At 38.2% G+C, this 16,301-nt stretch overlaps 1 long non-coding RNA gene across 3 annotated transcripts in view; it reads left to right on the forward strand.

Annotated features, from left to right (window-relative positions):
* LOC140596664 (uncharacterized) overlaps positions 1-16,030 on the forward strand; it is a 47,903-nt gene extending 31,873 nt beyond the window's left edge. For 2 of the 3 annotated variants that reach the window (XR_011998573.1, XR_011998574.1), the window contains 2 exons: positions 11,888-13,502; positions 14,030-16,030. This is a non-coding gene — a long non-coding RNA (uncharacterized lncRNA). The remainder of the gene's footprint in view (positions 1-11,887; positions 13,503-14,029) is intronic. The other variant, XR_011998575.1, reaches the window with a different exon arrangement.
* Positions 16,031-16,301: the final 271 nt, after the last annotated feature.

Raw genomic sequence — 16,301 nt, forward strand, 5'->3', positions numbered from 1 at the left:
ACCTGATCTTCCTCTGGACAGATTTGCTATGATGAATAATCAAGAATTGTATAGGGGGCACAGCATCATGACATGCTGGATGTGTGTGGCCTGTTGGTGAATAAAGCCCGCCCTCAGTGTGAGGGCATAGTTCTGGGCAAGTTGCACAGTTTGGGGACAAACTGTTAAGACAAGTAGGGAATAACATTGTAAAGCAGAAAAACAGATTAGGTCCTGAGGTCTGGGGGTTACACGGGAGAGGTACACTTGAATTTCAACAGGATGAGTTATAGAAAGGCTAATCTTTTTGAGAAAATCAACAGTCATTGAAAGTGAATGTCATGATCGAACATCCGTTTTATTTATTTTTATTTCGCAAGCAATTCAAGGACATGTAACTAGACTGGGAGGTACAGAATAAAGAGCAAAAGCCTTATAAGCTGTTCCACTCTCCAGAAGTAATAATTTCACATCTCTCTTCTTCTGGAATAACTGTTTAAGAAATACTCTGTAAAGCTCCTGTATATAAGTACTGTATATGAAGTTAAAAAGTAAGAAAAAATAATAACATGAATAATAAAGAAGAGTGGGGGGAGAAAAGTGTCTGATTTTTACCTTTATTTTTTCTTTTTTAAAGATTTTATCCATTTACTCATGAGAGACACAGAGGCAGAGACACAGGCAGAGGGAGAAGCAGGCTCCCTGTGGGGAGTCTGCTGCGGCACTTGATCCCAGGACCCCGGGATCATGACCTGAGCCAAAGGCAGACACTCAACCACTGAGCCACCCAGGTGCTCCTTGATTTTTACCTTCCATAGCAGTAAGTCAGATAAACTTCGCAGTTTACAGACTAAGCTCGAGTGGTGAAATCTGATTATGTGGTTATTTGGAAGTCATGCCCTGAGAAACCATGCATTAAAGTGCTTGTAGATAGTTAAAGTTGCATCTAGAAATCAAGATGGTGAATGAATTGAAGAAAGGCAGAGGAATCCCGAGCCCAGAAGTTAGTTTGGGGGCCATGGCAATACTATAGGTTGCAAATGAAGAGAGCTTGGTCTGTGGTAGTGTCATGGGAATCAAAAGGCCGAGGCCAACATTTTACTAAAGTATGGGAGCTGGAAAACCAGGACATGGAGACGGTCATCCATAGAAATGATGATGCAGTTCTGATGTGAGGGAAATAGAGGGGGGAAGGGATGGGGAAAGTCTGTAAGAGACTTTCAGTCTCATTGCAAACATGTTACTAATATAAAGGAGTGATCTACAGTCCAAAGAATGCAAAGGATGGAGGAGGATGGTGAGGAGTCAAAGCCAGTGCCTTGAGCTAGAAAGAGGAAATGGAGACTAAGTGTTGACCCTTTCACTTATGTCTCAGAGAGAAGACAGTGAGAGAAGATGGGGTTTCCATGTAAAAAATCTGGGAAAACTGGTCTTTCTTGAACCATGTAAAGAAATAAAGTAGAAGATGCTTATAAACTGTAGTACACAGGGTTTCTTGAAACCATAGGATTGGAGCGGCCGGAGAGGCCACCTAAAAGCATCTGGAAATGGAAACAGGGCTGAGGGAGAGGGTGGAGCAGGGCTGGATTAATCTGGAATGAGAGCAGGGCACAGGATTGCATGTGATACCTATGAATTAAGAAGTGAAAAACTCGAAGTGCAATCCCAACATAATCCTAGTGTTTTGTTAATAATGTTTTACACATATATACAACCCTCACTTATGTCTACCATTATTCACGAATAATTCATTTAGTCATTTCCTGGCTTGAAGTTCTTAATATTTTTACCTCTAATTTTGCAATATGTTTTTTTTTCACTTAATTTCTCTCAGCTTTAGAAGGTAGAGAGAGAGACAGAGATAGAGACAGAGAAGCAGAGAGTGAGAGAGAGAAAGAGAGAGAGAGAGAGTTCACAAGCTCATGCATGCAGATATGCACCATGACTACCCTAAGAAATGATTCTGTGACTTTTTAGATAGACATGTTTTACTTGGTTTACTCAAACCAGCTTTCTTTTAAATTCCATAAATAAAGAATAAAAATACTTAGAAGATTTTCACTGAATTCAGATGTTTCCTTTCCTTAATAGGATTCAAATCTTTCCAAGTTGAAGTTTGTACCTCTGGCTCCAATTGACTTACATGAGCAAAAAGAAAAATCTTAATATTTTTTTTTATAACTGGAGAAACATATTTCTTCTATTTTTCACATAACTCACAAATAACTAGGTGGATTTTGCTTAAGCCTTCAAAAGAAATTCCATTTTAGCCTAGACACTAATGTGGAAAATTTGAGGCCAAATGATTCAACTTTTAAAGTCTTCTAACTAGGAGAAAGAGTGACAGAAAGAGAGAGAGACAGAGAGAGACAGAGAGAGACAGAGACACGGAGCAGAGAGATTGAGTTAGAGGGTAAGAGAGAAGGAAGGAGGAGGAGTGAGACAGAGAGAGCGAAAGCTAATTTATAAATTAATTGGAATACTTTTCTGGATCATTCATATATATACATATATACACATATATAAATGTTTTTATACATACATTTTTTACTCATTTTAAAATGAAAATTTTAAAATTTTACTTTCCCATTCTATGTAGTACTTATAGTACATATTTAAGCACTATTTGCTTAATGCATAGTACGTATTTGTAATTTTAGTTGAATTATTTCTGCTTATGAAAGTCATACAGGTTAATATTTTCTCTGGATTATATAATTTAAATACAACTTTCATATATTATGAAGAAAAGCAGAAGATGCTACATGGATATATATTAGTTCAGCACTAAACATTTATTAAATGTGTGTCGGGGTGGGGAGCAAAAACACAAAGGCCAGATTCACCAGACACAACCTCTGCATGTAGAACTCCCATGGACTTCAAAGGGTTTATGGCTCAAAAACCAGGCTCAGTACGGGGGAGGGAATGAATATCTGCCGCCAATTGCCAGTTGCCGAGTCCCAGCCAATTTCTACAAACTTGGAAGTTGTCCTTTTTGATTTTTTATCAGTGAAAAATGTCTGGAATGACTGGAGACACTTCTAAAGTTTTTCACTTTTTTACATTAGTATAGACTAAAATCTATTGGAAAAACTGGATTTTCGTTAAATACCTCCCAACTCTAATGTGCAGACTTAAAATGTTAATTTCTGTATTTTCTCCCGGACCAGTAATCTTTGTTTATTATTATTTGTATACATTTATTGGAATCATACTGTCCTGGGCTTGGAAAGCTTTTGTCACTTAGAGTGTAGCGTTGATTTCTGCTATAGGAAGATGCTTTGCGGGGGTTTTCGCTTAGTTCCTTCTTCCCAAGTATGATGTGCTTCCTGACTGCCTTCTGCCTTTCCCTGGTGAAATAGGAGTCACCAAATAGTCTCAATTGCTTTCCTTGCATTTTTTGGCCACTTCCTTAACCACATTAAGACAAGAAAGATGAATTTGGAGTCCATAGAGAATAATGTTTACCTTGATGGAATCCATCACCAAACCCATCACTAGAACAACCACGCATGCATTCCATTTTGTTCTTTTGAACAGAGATACCCATAAAAGGATTAAAAAAAAAACCCTAAATGGTAAACCCAAGCAATCCTAAATGGACAGCAAGAACCGACACCGTAATTGCTAAGGGGTTGACTTATCATTTACAGTCAGATCTGCTGGCTGCAATGTGCTCCAGGGAAAGCTTTCTGGGGGATTTATCAATAATACGGTTAAATGTGTCTTGCTGTCTTTTGCTGTAAAGTGCTATTGCGTGTATGCTTACAGGTGTGTGCTTGTGTGTAAGGTTCAGGACAAGTGAATGGTGGATCCGTGGTGATGGTCTTTGCAAAAGCAAATGATCTGTCGTGCTGTGAACCCCGGAACCTAGTATCCCGCAAAAGCAACGGATAGACATATGAAGCAGATATATGTCTCTTTTTCATGATGCCAAAACAATCTTGAGGAGCACATGAACTATTTATTAGTTTAGTCCACATGTTGCAAAACAGCCATCTTACCTCATTTCTGTCCCTTGTGTTTGGGATTTCTTTTTTCTAATCTGCATATAATGTGAAATATTTTTGTTTGTTTGTGGGCACAGTTTGGTAGGTTTTTGCTGCTCCTTTTGTAGCCTGACAGCTGCAGCGAGTACACACATCTGCCATATTGATGTCAAGTGGTACACAGTCATTTTTTCGTAACAGCTGTTGTTGGCAGATCATTTCAACTATCTTGGGGATGAATGGAATATAAATGTTCATTGCACAAAGTATATAAAGCAGGGTTTATTGGATTTGACACTGTTTCTTATCAACATACTCTGTTTTCTTTCTAGTATTGTGATGCTAAGAATTTGGATACCATATGAACAACAAATTATTTCTCATCTAATTATCCAAGTGTTTAAGAATGCTGAAATGTTGCTGGTGTGACAAATCAGTGCCAGGAAAAAAAAAGTTTTGTTGGAAGAAGAGCTTTTGTGTATAGTGCCTACTTGAAATATATCACAATCTAAACTTAATATATATATACACATACAACTATTATATATATATATTTATTATATATAATGTAATACATTAAAATATACAAGATAATGAACTGAGTACATTGGTTAAATTTTAGTATTATGTAATAGGTTTAACATTGCTTTAATATTATCTGTCTCTCTATTAAAGATCTCTCTCTTCCTCTCTCCCACCTTCTCTCTGTCTCTCTCTGTGTTAGACCAAATGCCACTTCTCCTAAAGTACCACCATAGCATGTTAAATCTCCTGTGGTTCTGTGTGTTTCATCAAAGTTTTGTTTCTACAAAATCAATGCTTTGAACAAACTAAAAAGAATGTTGGAGGATTTCACATTAAAATGGAAATGTATTAAACACACACACACACCCACAGGGTTTGTCAGTATATGTATGTGTTCACTATGGTTAGAAACAAAGAAGGCATCTTAAGTAAAAGGAAATGATTAGTTATGGGGAAGAAAATTGCAAAGATGTAAAAATATTTGGGGGTAATTATCAAACAGGGAAAGATTGTTGGCGGTAGTTATGTGATTTGGCACTGTATGATTCTTCTTTTCGCCGTTTATCACTCTTTGGCATCAAAATCAATCAGTAATTTGTGAGCAAATCATTATTAGTAGAGATCCCTAGAACTTAGAGTATTTTGCAACCTGCACATTAGTCTCACACAAGAAAGTGAGAAACCTTGATGACTGGGTACTGCCAGTTTTAATTTGTTTTGTATCAATTCTACAAGAATAGAGTCTTGGAGCCCACATGAAAGTCATACTGTTGACTTTCGGTTGGGAACACACACATCAATAAAGACCATGCAGTTCAAAGTTACCTCTTGTTGTCTCTGTGTCGCCACTGTCCTTTTAGTGATCTCCAATTTCATGGCTTTAAACGCTGTCTATATACACTGATGACTCAGCCCAGATTTTCCTATCTCCAGCCCAGATTTTCCTTTCAACTCCAGACTCGCTGGTCCAATAGCTTAGGAGATGTCCTCACCCCCTTGGGTATCTAATCTAACTGTTCATTTCTTCATTTATCCTACCATTCCTGTGGTCTTTCTTACCCAAAAAAGAAAAAAAATAACTTTATTCTACTGGTTGCTTAGGCAAAATGATGTGAGTTACTCTTTATTTCTTTTTTAATTGCATACCTCCCATTCAGTCCACCAGCGAACATTGTTAGCTTTTCCATCAAACTGTATATTCAGCATCAACTAATTTCCCAGCTCATGCATCCTACCACTATTCTCTCTCCCCAGAATGATTTCAGTAGCTTCCCACATGAGCTTTCTCTTTTTATCCCCCTAAGGTAGAGTCTCAACGCAGCAGTCAGATGTTAGAAAAGTTTGAAAAAACTTGAGTCAGCTTGTGTCACTCCTCAGCTTTAAACCTTATAATAACTTCCTATTTCATCTTGAGTAAAAGTGATGTCCTTACTGAGAACTCCTAGTTCCTACATGACCTCATCCTTTATTCTTCTCAAAACTCATCTTTTAAAGCTTCTCTTGCCACACTGACTTCTTCCTATTCCTCAAACATGCTGGGCATATTTCTGCCTTACAGTCTTTTCATTTGCTCTCCTGCCTGGAATAGTCTTTACTCCAGTCATGAATAGATGTATGCATGACTGACTTACTCATTCCTTTGGGCTTCCACAAGGCAAGGTTTGCTCTGGCCATTCTACCTAAATTATCCTCATCTCCGCTATCACACACTATCCTCTTACCTGAATTTAATCTTTTTATGACATCTTTTTTTTTTTTTTTATCACCATCTGGTATTATATAGTCTGTACTTTTTCACCAAAGTAAAAGTTCCACGAGTCTGGTTTTGTTTTGTTCTCTAATATAACTTCAGACGCTAGGAGAGTGCATGGCATGTGATAGGCACTCAATAAAGATTTTTGACTTGATTGAATATATTGATTTGGCGTCATTTGTAAAGTCTCATTGAAAACTAAATGTATTAAAAAGATTGCTAGAATTAAAAAGATTGATATTAGAATAAGAAGAAATAAATAGCTTTTTCAACTTCTCTTTTGGAGTGGAATGCAAGCGGACTTTTCCCCCCCATAAAGACAATAGTGTTCTTATTCTGATCAACCTTTCTTGTTTGCAAAGAAGAACTTTCTGTATAGAAGGAAAAGGCATCATGACTCTAAAAAAATTCCTCCATCTTCCCCTGAATACTACATATATGCATATATGAATACCAATATATAGGTACATGTAGATGTATATATATATCACATTTTAGAATAATGCAATTGAATTAAAATCTTCAGTGGAAAATTGACATAAAATGTTTTAAAATAGTGAGAAGATTCAATAAATTCCTACATGTTCATGGGTTGGTTTCTAATTAATATAAGGTAGTTTATGATTATTTTATCAAATACATTATCTTACTTTAAGATTGTAAAGAAACACCCATAGAATGAATGAGAAAGAGGAATAAACATATCAAATAATATTATAAGGGCCGAGATAACTGTATTTTAATTTTTTACCAAAATATATGGATTTTTTTTCTCATTTCTCTGCCATTGGCAATTTCTGAGAAAAATCCAGAAATGAAATAACTCTGAAGTGTGAGGTCACAGTAACCTGATTTAATGCAGAGGATGTGCAATCCAATACAAGACTTTTATTTGAAGATCCAAATTCTGTTTTCAGATCAGAAAGATTCTTTCCTTTTCAGACACCTTCACATGCACGCCATGGGATATTTTGGATTTTGTTGCAGACTGATGTAACCATTGTTGGGCAAGTTACCCATGACTTCATCCCGCATACAAATGACAGCTGGGAAATTTAGTATGCGTATGTAATGATTTGACACATATGCATAGAATTAAATGTCTCAGGCTGCTCTGATGTTCCATGTTGTTTTACTTGGTACTTGATGATAGAGAGTGGCAGAGTTAAGAGATTTTAAGAACATGTAAGAACAATCCTAGTGACTTCCAGTAGGCGAAACATAGTTTCAAGAAGTGACTGATAAATATGTGAATGAGCACTGGTCTAGGAATCTGAAAACCTGAATTCTGGGGCTCAGCTCCATTATCTCTAAGGACGTGGCCGAGTGGCCTCTGCTTTGAGCCAAATATTTCTCATTTTCAAGATGGAGAGGATAATCATGGTCTTGCTTAAATACAAGTTATTGGGAATATTAGAAAGTGTAATAACAGTTGGAAAATGCTAAGAGTTTCTACACTTTTACATGGATAAAATGAGCATCCGTTGCAGACAGTATGGGAGCAGGATCAAGATAACACCAAAATTCCAAGTTGGATTATAAAGCTAACACATAACTGATAAAATTAGGCATGTGCAAAAGGTGACATAAACATGCAATATTTCTAGTGCCAGAAACAAGAAGAGCAAGACAAGCCTGGCCAAGTTAGTGTGTTTAAAGCTGGTCAAGAGTAGTTAACTTTACAATGTTGAAAAAGAGAACATACTCTGTAGATGGTGTTTTAGGGCGGGTTTCCCAAAGCATACCCTGAGATGAGGATTCATAGGCATGTTACTTATTAGGAAAAAATCCTTGAAAATATTAAGGGAGTAGAGAAGTGAGGAGATTATGTAAAGGTGTGCTGTCGACTCATGTCCCACAAAAGATAATTTTGGCTGAATCCCACACCAGAGATCCCTTTTTTTTTTTTTCATTAATTTATTTGAGAGAGAGAAAGCATGAGCAGGGGGGAAGGGTGGAGAGAAAGAATCTCAAGCAGACTCTCTGCTAATCAGGGAGCCGGTCTTGGGGCTCCATCTCATGACCCTGAGATCATGACCTGAGCTGAAGTCAAGAGTTGGCGGCTTAACCAATTGAGCCACTAACGTGCCTCCCACACCAGAGATCTTGATATCTCGTTGGTTACACCTAGATCTCAGGAAAATAGAGTGAGAGTCTTGAGGAAACACACCGATATACAAGCCTGATAAACTGAATTCAGACAGTTTGCAGCATGATTGTAGAGATGAATGGACATTTTAAAATATTTGTTCACTTAGTCATCTGTATGTTCTATGGCATATGCGTAGACACTACGTGACATATTCTGAGTGAGACATTAGGGAGTCAAAGAGATTGGAATCAAAGAAATTACAATATGTTGGGAGAGACAGAATTAGAGAATTTATAATAAATAAGGATGAGTGTTATGGGATCTCCCAGGCTTTACCTGCTTCTTGGCACCTATGATTGAAGAGACAGCAAAGCAGAGAATAACCTCTAAGTGTTGTCTTGGTTTCCGATTCTGCTCCATCATTCATCACCCTGTGACCCTGGGCAAATTACCCAATCTCTGTGCGTCAGTGTTCTCATCTGGGCCACGGAGATCATAACTCTGTGTAACGGCTCATTTGTTTTTTTCGAAGGCTAAGTGAGGCAATACATTAAAAAATACATCGAAGACTGTTAGGAAGTTTATATTTATTTCTACTGGATATTCGATTCATACAAATAATCTCCGTTTTTCTGAATGCACGAAGAATCCTAAATATAATTTGACTTTTCATTTAGATCTGCACAGAGGAAGAAAAAGCATTAGTGAAAGCATACTAGTGGCTTAGTCTCTTGGCAGTTATATTTCACATTGTAAATCCAACTTCAGTTTTATAGTCCTTAAGCAAAATAACAACAAAATGTCGTTTAACATCTTTACTGCAGTGTAAGGCAGGGTGGAGTCAGGTGACTGGAGGATCTTTCTCTTGTGCTCAAGAAGTCTGCCTCCCGACTGGCCTACCCTGTTCTTCAAGTGGTACACGGTGCAATGAACATTTGAAGGTTAGAGGGAACAGAGCTCTTTCTAAAGATTTACATCCTTAAGAAAGACTGGAAGGACACCTGGGTGGCACAGTGGTTGAGTGTCTGCCTTTGGGTTGGGTGGTAACCCTGGGGTCCTGGGATGGAGCCTTGCATCTGGCACTACTTCTCCCTTTGCCTCTCACTCTGCTCATCTCTCTCTCTCTCTCTCTCTCCCTCTCTCAAATAAATAAATAAAATCTTTTTAAGAATTTAAAAAATAAAATAAAGGATAAAATGTAAAAATGAGAGGAGGGGGATGCCGAGACTAAACTATAGTGTGGAGGTATGCACATTTAGGTGATAAGACCACAAAGAAGGAGCACCTGGGTGGCTCAGTGTTTGAGTGTCTGCCTTCAGCTCAGGTCATGATCCCGGGATCTTGGGATTGAGTCTCGCATCAGGCTCCCTGCATGGAGCCTGCTTCTCCCTGGGCCTGTGTCTCTGCCTCTCTCTCTTTCTGTCTCTCATGAATAAATAAATAAAATCTGAAAGAAAGAAGAAAGAAAGAAAGAAAGAAAGAAAGAAAGAAAGAAAGAAAGAAAGAAGAAAGAAAGAAAGAAAGAAAGAAAGAAAGAAAGAAAGGAAGGAGACTGGAAGTGCCAATTCTTGAGGCTGATGTGGTGAAGGCACAGGGCTTTATTTACCTCCTCTTTACCCCATTGGTGGTGGAGGGATTCCTGCCCCCAGATTATGGGGATTACTGGACAAATCACAAGAGCAGTTTATCAGTCACATAGGCTCACAGCTCAGGGAAGAGGCCACCGCACGTCATGTAGGCTACTCCGGGTTGCATTCAGAACAGCCCAGGGGCTGTGGAAGGCAGGCTTCAGAGTACCTACAGAATGGGTGCCCCTTGGGTCTGGTGGGAGGGTGTCATTAGGTCATTTGAATTCTTCTGCTGGTTGGCAGGGAACTGCAACCTGCTATTCAGGGACGAGCAGAGACCACACCTGGTCTCTTTGACACGGAGGGCTGTTTGGCTCAGGGATCCAGGCTGCCACAGCAGAGGAAGGCCAGTCCATGCGCTCTGGATTTCAATAGTTGTCAAGGCAACATACAATCTTGAGCCTGAATTTTAGGCCTTATACCAGGGAGGAGTGAGAGGGGAGGGAAGGCTCCTCGGCTAGTTGTGCTAAAGAGAAATTGGAGAGGAATTGTATGTTTGCTGGAGAGGTTTTGCACACATTATTGTAGGTGTGCAAAGTAAAGCCTCCTCTTCCCTCTCTCCTCCAAAACCTTCCCTAACACCTACTTCTGTAACGCAGGATTCCATACAAGGAGATCCTTAAAGGGAAATCGAAGTCATGCTGAGGGGTGTGGCAAGGTTGGCATGGGCTTAGGTTACGAGCTGCCTGTGGCGATAGTGCTCCTGAGCCACAGTCATCAGTATTTTGTGAGCTCCATTTTCTGAGTTCACATCTGCTTTCCAATTTTGTCAGCCCCCCTGAAGCTCCGACCCTGGGTTCTTAGTTATTTGCCAAATAAATGCCAATCAGCGGGTCTTCTCGGCTGATACCCCCTAGCAGGTCATGTGCTTTCTGATGTTTGAAAAGTATCTGACGTATGAACGATCTAAGTTCAGTTTGCTTCTCCTGAAATATATTTGCTACCTTTCCTCTCTGGTAATTTTCTGCTGGTTCACATTTTTTTCCCTTTTTCTTTCTTTCTTTCTTCTTTCTTTCTCTTTCTTCCTTCCTTTCTTTCTTTCTTTCTTTCTTTCTTTCTTTCTTTCTTTCTTTCTTCTTTCTTTCTTTCTTTTTTTGTAACTTCTTCATGGATTATACAGCAGGAAACAAATCTTTTAGAGAATAAATTACTTGACTTTTCCATTAAGTATTTTCACAGAACTTACTTGGAGTATAATTTTATCCTGAAGCAGTTTTTTATCTTTTAAATATCTATCTTTGACCTTGTGTTGGAAAATTCCCTTAAGAGAATATTATTAATATTTCTAGGAACTGTGTCTGTGATTGCATCGAAGAAAAAAAAAAGAGGGAAAATGAAAGGCAGACCATAACTGATTCTTACACTCTTTAAAAATATTCAGAAATAGGTGAGAGAAAGTGCACAGATCTAAGATCTGACAGATGTTTTTATGCACATTCATATAATTATTTTAAAGATTTTCTTGAAAAGCCTATGGGTCATTTCTTGGTTGTGGATAGGGTCTTCAGACATAGTGAGGAGTAGATGGAGGAGTAGAAAGAGATAGAAAAAGGAAGTAGAAGTAGTATTTTGGAAGCATGTTAAAGGAAGTTTGAGGTATAGCCTCAGAATTATGCGGTTTCCAGGTTGTTTCTTTTTATTCCTTTTACCTTTCATTCCAAATTGCCCAAGAGACTTTTTCAAGGTTTTTTGTTTGTTTGTTTGTTTTTGTTTTTTTGACTCATCAGCATTTTTTTTCTCTTCTCAGAAACTCAGTAAGTGGTAGGCTCTGCGGTGGATAGACAACCCACAGTATAATTTAAAAACCTGTTAGTCTTAACCTTGACCTACTTTGACCTTCCAATTCTTTTCTGAGGATGTGGTGAGCATCTACTGTCTTGAGATCTCAACCCCTCTTTCCATCTCTTTGTTGCCATAGTGCCCCATTTCATCTTGGATGATGGCCTCTCACCATTTTTACCCAAGGTGATGTACTCTCCCTTATATTTATGCCATTATTTACATTTGCATAACCCCATGAATCTCTGTTTTACTTGTACCACTCTGGTTTATAAATTATATCCTAGAGGTAAATGAACTCTCTTTTTGTCCCATTTGTGCATTTTAACATTAAGTGACTGTGAGAAGGAGTTAAAGCAGATGCTCAGAGATCCTCTCACCCCCTTTTATGGATGGTGGGAATGTTCCTGGCAGAAAGAAAAGAAAGTAAGTGACCCAATCTCATCTCCTTGTCAACTTGACCTTTGGCTAATGTTCTTTGTTATGAAAAAAAGCCCTTAACTTTGAACATGCCTTTAGCAGGATGCCTCTAGCTAAGGATTTCCTGGAAAAATAGAACCAAGGATCCAAAAGACATGGATTCCTGGATAATGCAGGCAATACCACTCCTTGGAGTTGTTTCATATTTAAATGTTCCAGCTGTATGAGGTACCCCATAAAACTCACTTAGAGGATTAATTTATTCTGAGCCAGAATCTGGGGAGCTGCCATGGATGTCTCAGATGGCTGTTTTGACTGAGCCTTGTGCTTGTTGCATCCTTATAATCGTTTAGTAAAATTGGATACCAGATAAAATCTCTGATTTCTCTGACTCTGATTTGACAAGCAAGCTCTGTAAGTTACTTCAGTCACCTAAATTTGTCAAGTGAGGTTTGACTGTATCACTAAAGATACCAGCTGAACATGACCTACGAGAGATTTAAGTCAGGGTCTTTTTAGAGTCTTGTATAAGTGCTAGAACATGTATAATTCGTGTCTCGTAAAAGCCTGGATGATTGATATGTATGGTTTCCTTATCTATTTTTTAAATACCAAATGTTATAGATCAGTTTGTTAAAATGGGACTCTTATGGCCTCATTGTGGAATGATGGTTGAAGATTACTAACAGAATCATCACGGTGCAAGGTCATATTCTCATCCCCGAGAGGTCTATGTCCAGTATTGATTTACATGGGCTCTAAAAATCTAGGTCCCTTGTGTCAATCAGGAGAGCTCTGAAGGGTCATCTCAGCTTTAGAATTCAGTGTTAGGCTGACTGAGGCCTTTGTTGAGACTGTAGGGCAACCATCACCTCCCTCTGTCCACTCTTCCTTCCTTCTCTTGCCTTTCTCAGGTGTTGACTCTTAGGACACTCACTGATAAACTTTCTGCATGCTAACCTCTGACCTCCACCTCAGAGTGGGTCTCCAGGAAGCCAGGCTATTATAGTAACCTTCATGGTTTTTGCATTATGCTCAAGAAGTTCACAAATAAGCAAGAAGTATGTACTGTTATTTGACTCTTTGATGTGTCAGATAAAAATTTGGGATGGCTAATTTTTAAGGATGAGATTTATTTTAATTTTTTAAAGATTGATTTATTTATTTTGGAGAGAGAGAGAGCGAGCACATGCAGGAGGAGGAGCAGAGGCAGAGGGAGACAAGCAGACTCCCAACTGAGCATGGAGCCTGATGCAGACCTTGATCCTAGGAACCTGAGATCATGACCTGATCTGAAACCAAGGATTGAGCACTTAACCAACTGCACTACCCAGGTACCTCACATTTATTTTCTTAAGTGTGTTCAAATACAATTCCTTTAGGTTCATGGAAGAAATACATCTTATTGCATTAGCCTAAATTATTTATGTGGAAGTATTTCAGAGAAAATTTAATAGTGGGTCATGTGAAATAAAATCATTTTTACTTTCACTGCCTGAGATACTAATACATAAATCTAATGAAAACACTTAATTGCTTATAGTTTATTAGTTCATCAGCAATGAATTTGTGCTAATTTAAATTTCTGAAATACAGTTTTTCATTTTGGAGGATACATTTTCTTGTGGTGATAATGCTTCGCTATCTTCTCAGAAGGATACAAAACTAAAATACATCCTCTCTTGCTTTCAAAATAAAATAATGTATTTCTCTCTATATCTTGTAGATTTATTTATTTATTTATTTATTTATTTATTGTTAAATATATTTCTAGTATTCTAAACTATTGATTTAAGTTCTCATTAAGATGACAGAAAATTTCAAACTGATTGCCTTTTTAATAAATGTTTGCCATTTTCAGGACATTTCCTGAGGGTCTGCAAATGGAAGGCTGAGTAATTTTTCTCTTGCATTGTCCAGGCTTGTGGCAGAAAGGTGAAGGGATGGTGGGAAAGAAGAAGGAAAATAAACACCCAACTAATCCTGAAAACAAAAGGCATTTAATAATTCTTCCATTTGTGTCCAGAGTTTACAATATAGAAAAACAAAGTTTTTAAAAAATAAGTTCTGGGATCCCTGGATGGCTCAGCAGTTTAGTGCCTGCCTTTGGTCCAAGGGCATGATCCTGGAGTCTCGGTGTCGAGTCCCACATCGGGCTCCCTCCATGGAGCCTGCTTGTCCCTTTGCCTGTGTCTCTGCCTCTCTCTCTCTTTCTCTCTCTGTGTCTCTCATGAATAAATAAATAAAATCTTAAAAAACAAATAAGTTCTGATGCTTATGAAAGGAAACATTTAATTTTATAACCAATTACATTAATTATGTCTTCTCTGTAGCAGGTAAGAATCACAGAATTAAAGTAAAATGTAGGTTCTTTGAATAAAACAACAGCTACCCCTCCCACAAAAAAAAAAAAAAAAAAAAAAGAGTAGCTAAGAGTTTCCCTAGTAAATGCAGAAAGTATAGTCTTCACGTTGGGTTTTATTGATCTCTGGAACAGTAGCTCCCCCTGAACTGAGGGCCATACCAGAATTAAGGAAAGATCTTTCCATCCCAGAGACCAGACATTTGGAAGGCAGCCATTGTGAGTATAAAACGTGAAGCTGGCCAAGTACTTTATTTCTTATTGGATTCTTGACTCTTTCTGACTCTCATCATTTAGTGAGTCATGACTGACAGTGTGTACGCACATCTGCAGTCATTGATCCTTAGAGAAATGTCTCCAGGGATCTCCACGGCTTTCTTTTGACCATATCAAACAGGAACTTTCTTTCAGTCCCAGAAATTGCAGAAGCCAGGGCAGAGAACCCCAGACAGTAGGGCTCTGATTTCACCCTGCACATGTAAGAGTGCAGATTGGTTCCAGGTCAGGGTCAAATAAAGAAAAGTCTGAAATGGGTGCCTCTGATCACTCCAGAATTGCCCTGGAATGCACACTTTGTGATCTTGAAAGCTTCATGGGAATCAGGGGTGGAATTATACAAAGGACACAGGACTTGAAATCCTCAGACATGGTTTCAGCCGAGCCTCAACCCCTCCTAGCTGGGATATTGGGCAAGTTATTTAAATTCTCCAAACTGTTTCTCTTTTGGCAGATGAGAGGCAGTAATATAAATCTGTGTAGTCAGATTAGTGGACATTTCAAGGACAGCTGGATTTTTATGTGAAATCATCCAATTTTAAATGCTCTATTAAATTTTATTTTTTTAATTGTATAGATTAAAAACAAATTGGATGAGTTCTTCTTTAGGACAGGCCCAGCGAAGTCCATCTTTTTCCCTCTGGCCCTCCCTGCTCAGCTTCTCGAAATAAATTGTCTGCTTCCAATCCTTCTTTTTTCTCTGTACTCATCCTCACACCATACACTCCAATTCTGACTTCTACTCTATCACCCCATGAAAAGAATGTCTGTAAGAACCCTCAGGATCCATGTCACTAAACACAATGAACATTTTTCAGTGTATCTTACTTGACCTCTAAGTAGCATTTGAAAATCTCAAACATCTCTTCCTCTTTGAAATCCTCTTTCCTTGTTGTCATGGACACATAATTCTGCAATTCTGCTTTCTCTTATCTCCCTGGGTGACCTCTTTCAGTTTCTTTCAGAAAGGTGTCTTCCTTCGTCCTCTGACTTTAGATATGATGTTTTTAAGACTTCCTCCTAGCTATTTCCTTTTTGTCACTCTGTAGATATTCTCTCCATTCTCTTCACAGATTTAAATCACATCCGTGCTCATGGCTTCATGTATAGTTTGCACAACTAATGAGTCCCAAATGTGTACCTCCAGTCAATCTTCCTGTGGGCTACTGAAGTCAATTGCTTTCTAAGTATCTCATTTTTCACTCAAACTCAATATACCTAAAATTCATTATTTTTTTCACCTAAAAGCTGGTTGTCCTTTAAGATTTCATGTCTCAGTGCTGTTATTAACATTTATCCACTTGTGCAAGCTAGAAATAGGGGAAAAACTACCATTGTAATTTCCTCCCTCTTTCCCTGGAATTTCTAATCCATGTGCTTACACATCCTTTAAAGCATCCACTTCTCTCCACTACAATATTGTCATTTTGGTTAAAGCAACAAAATCGACTCTTGAAACCACCTCTACTCTTTTCCTTTTCTATGCATTCAATAG

This window comes from Vulpes vulpes, unplaced genomic scaffold, assembly GCF_048418805.1.
Source record: "Vulpes vulpes isolate BD-2025 unplaced genomic scaffold, VulVul3 Bu000000737, whole genome shotgun sequence".
NCBI lineage: Eukaryota > Metazoa > Chordata > Mammalia > Carnivora > Canidae > Vulpes > Vulpes vulpes.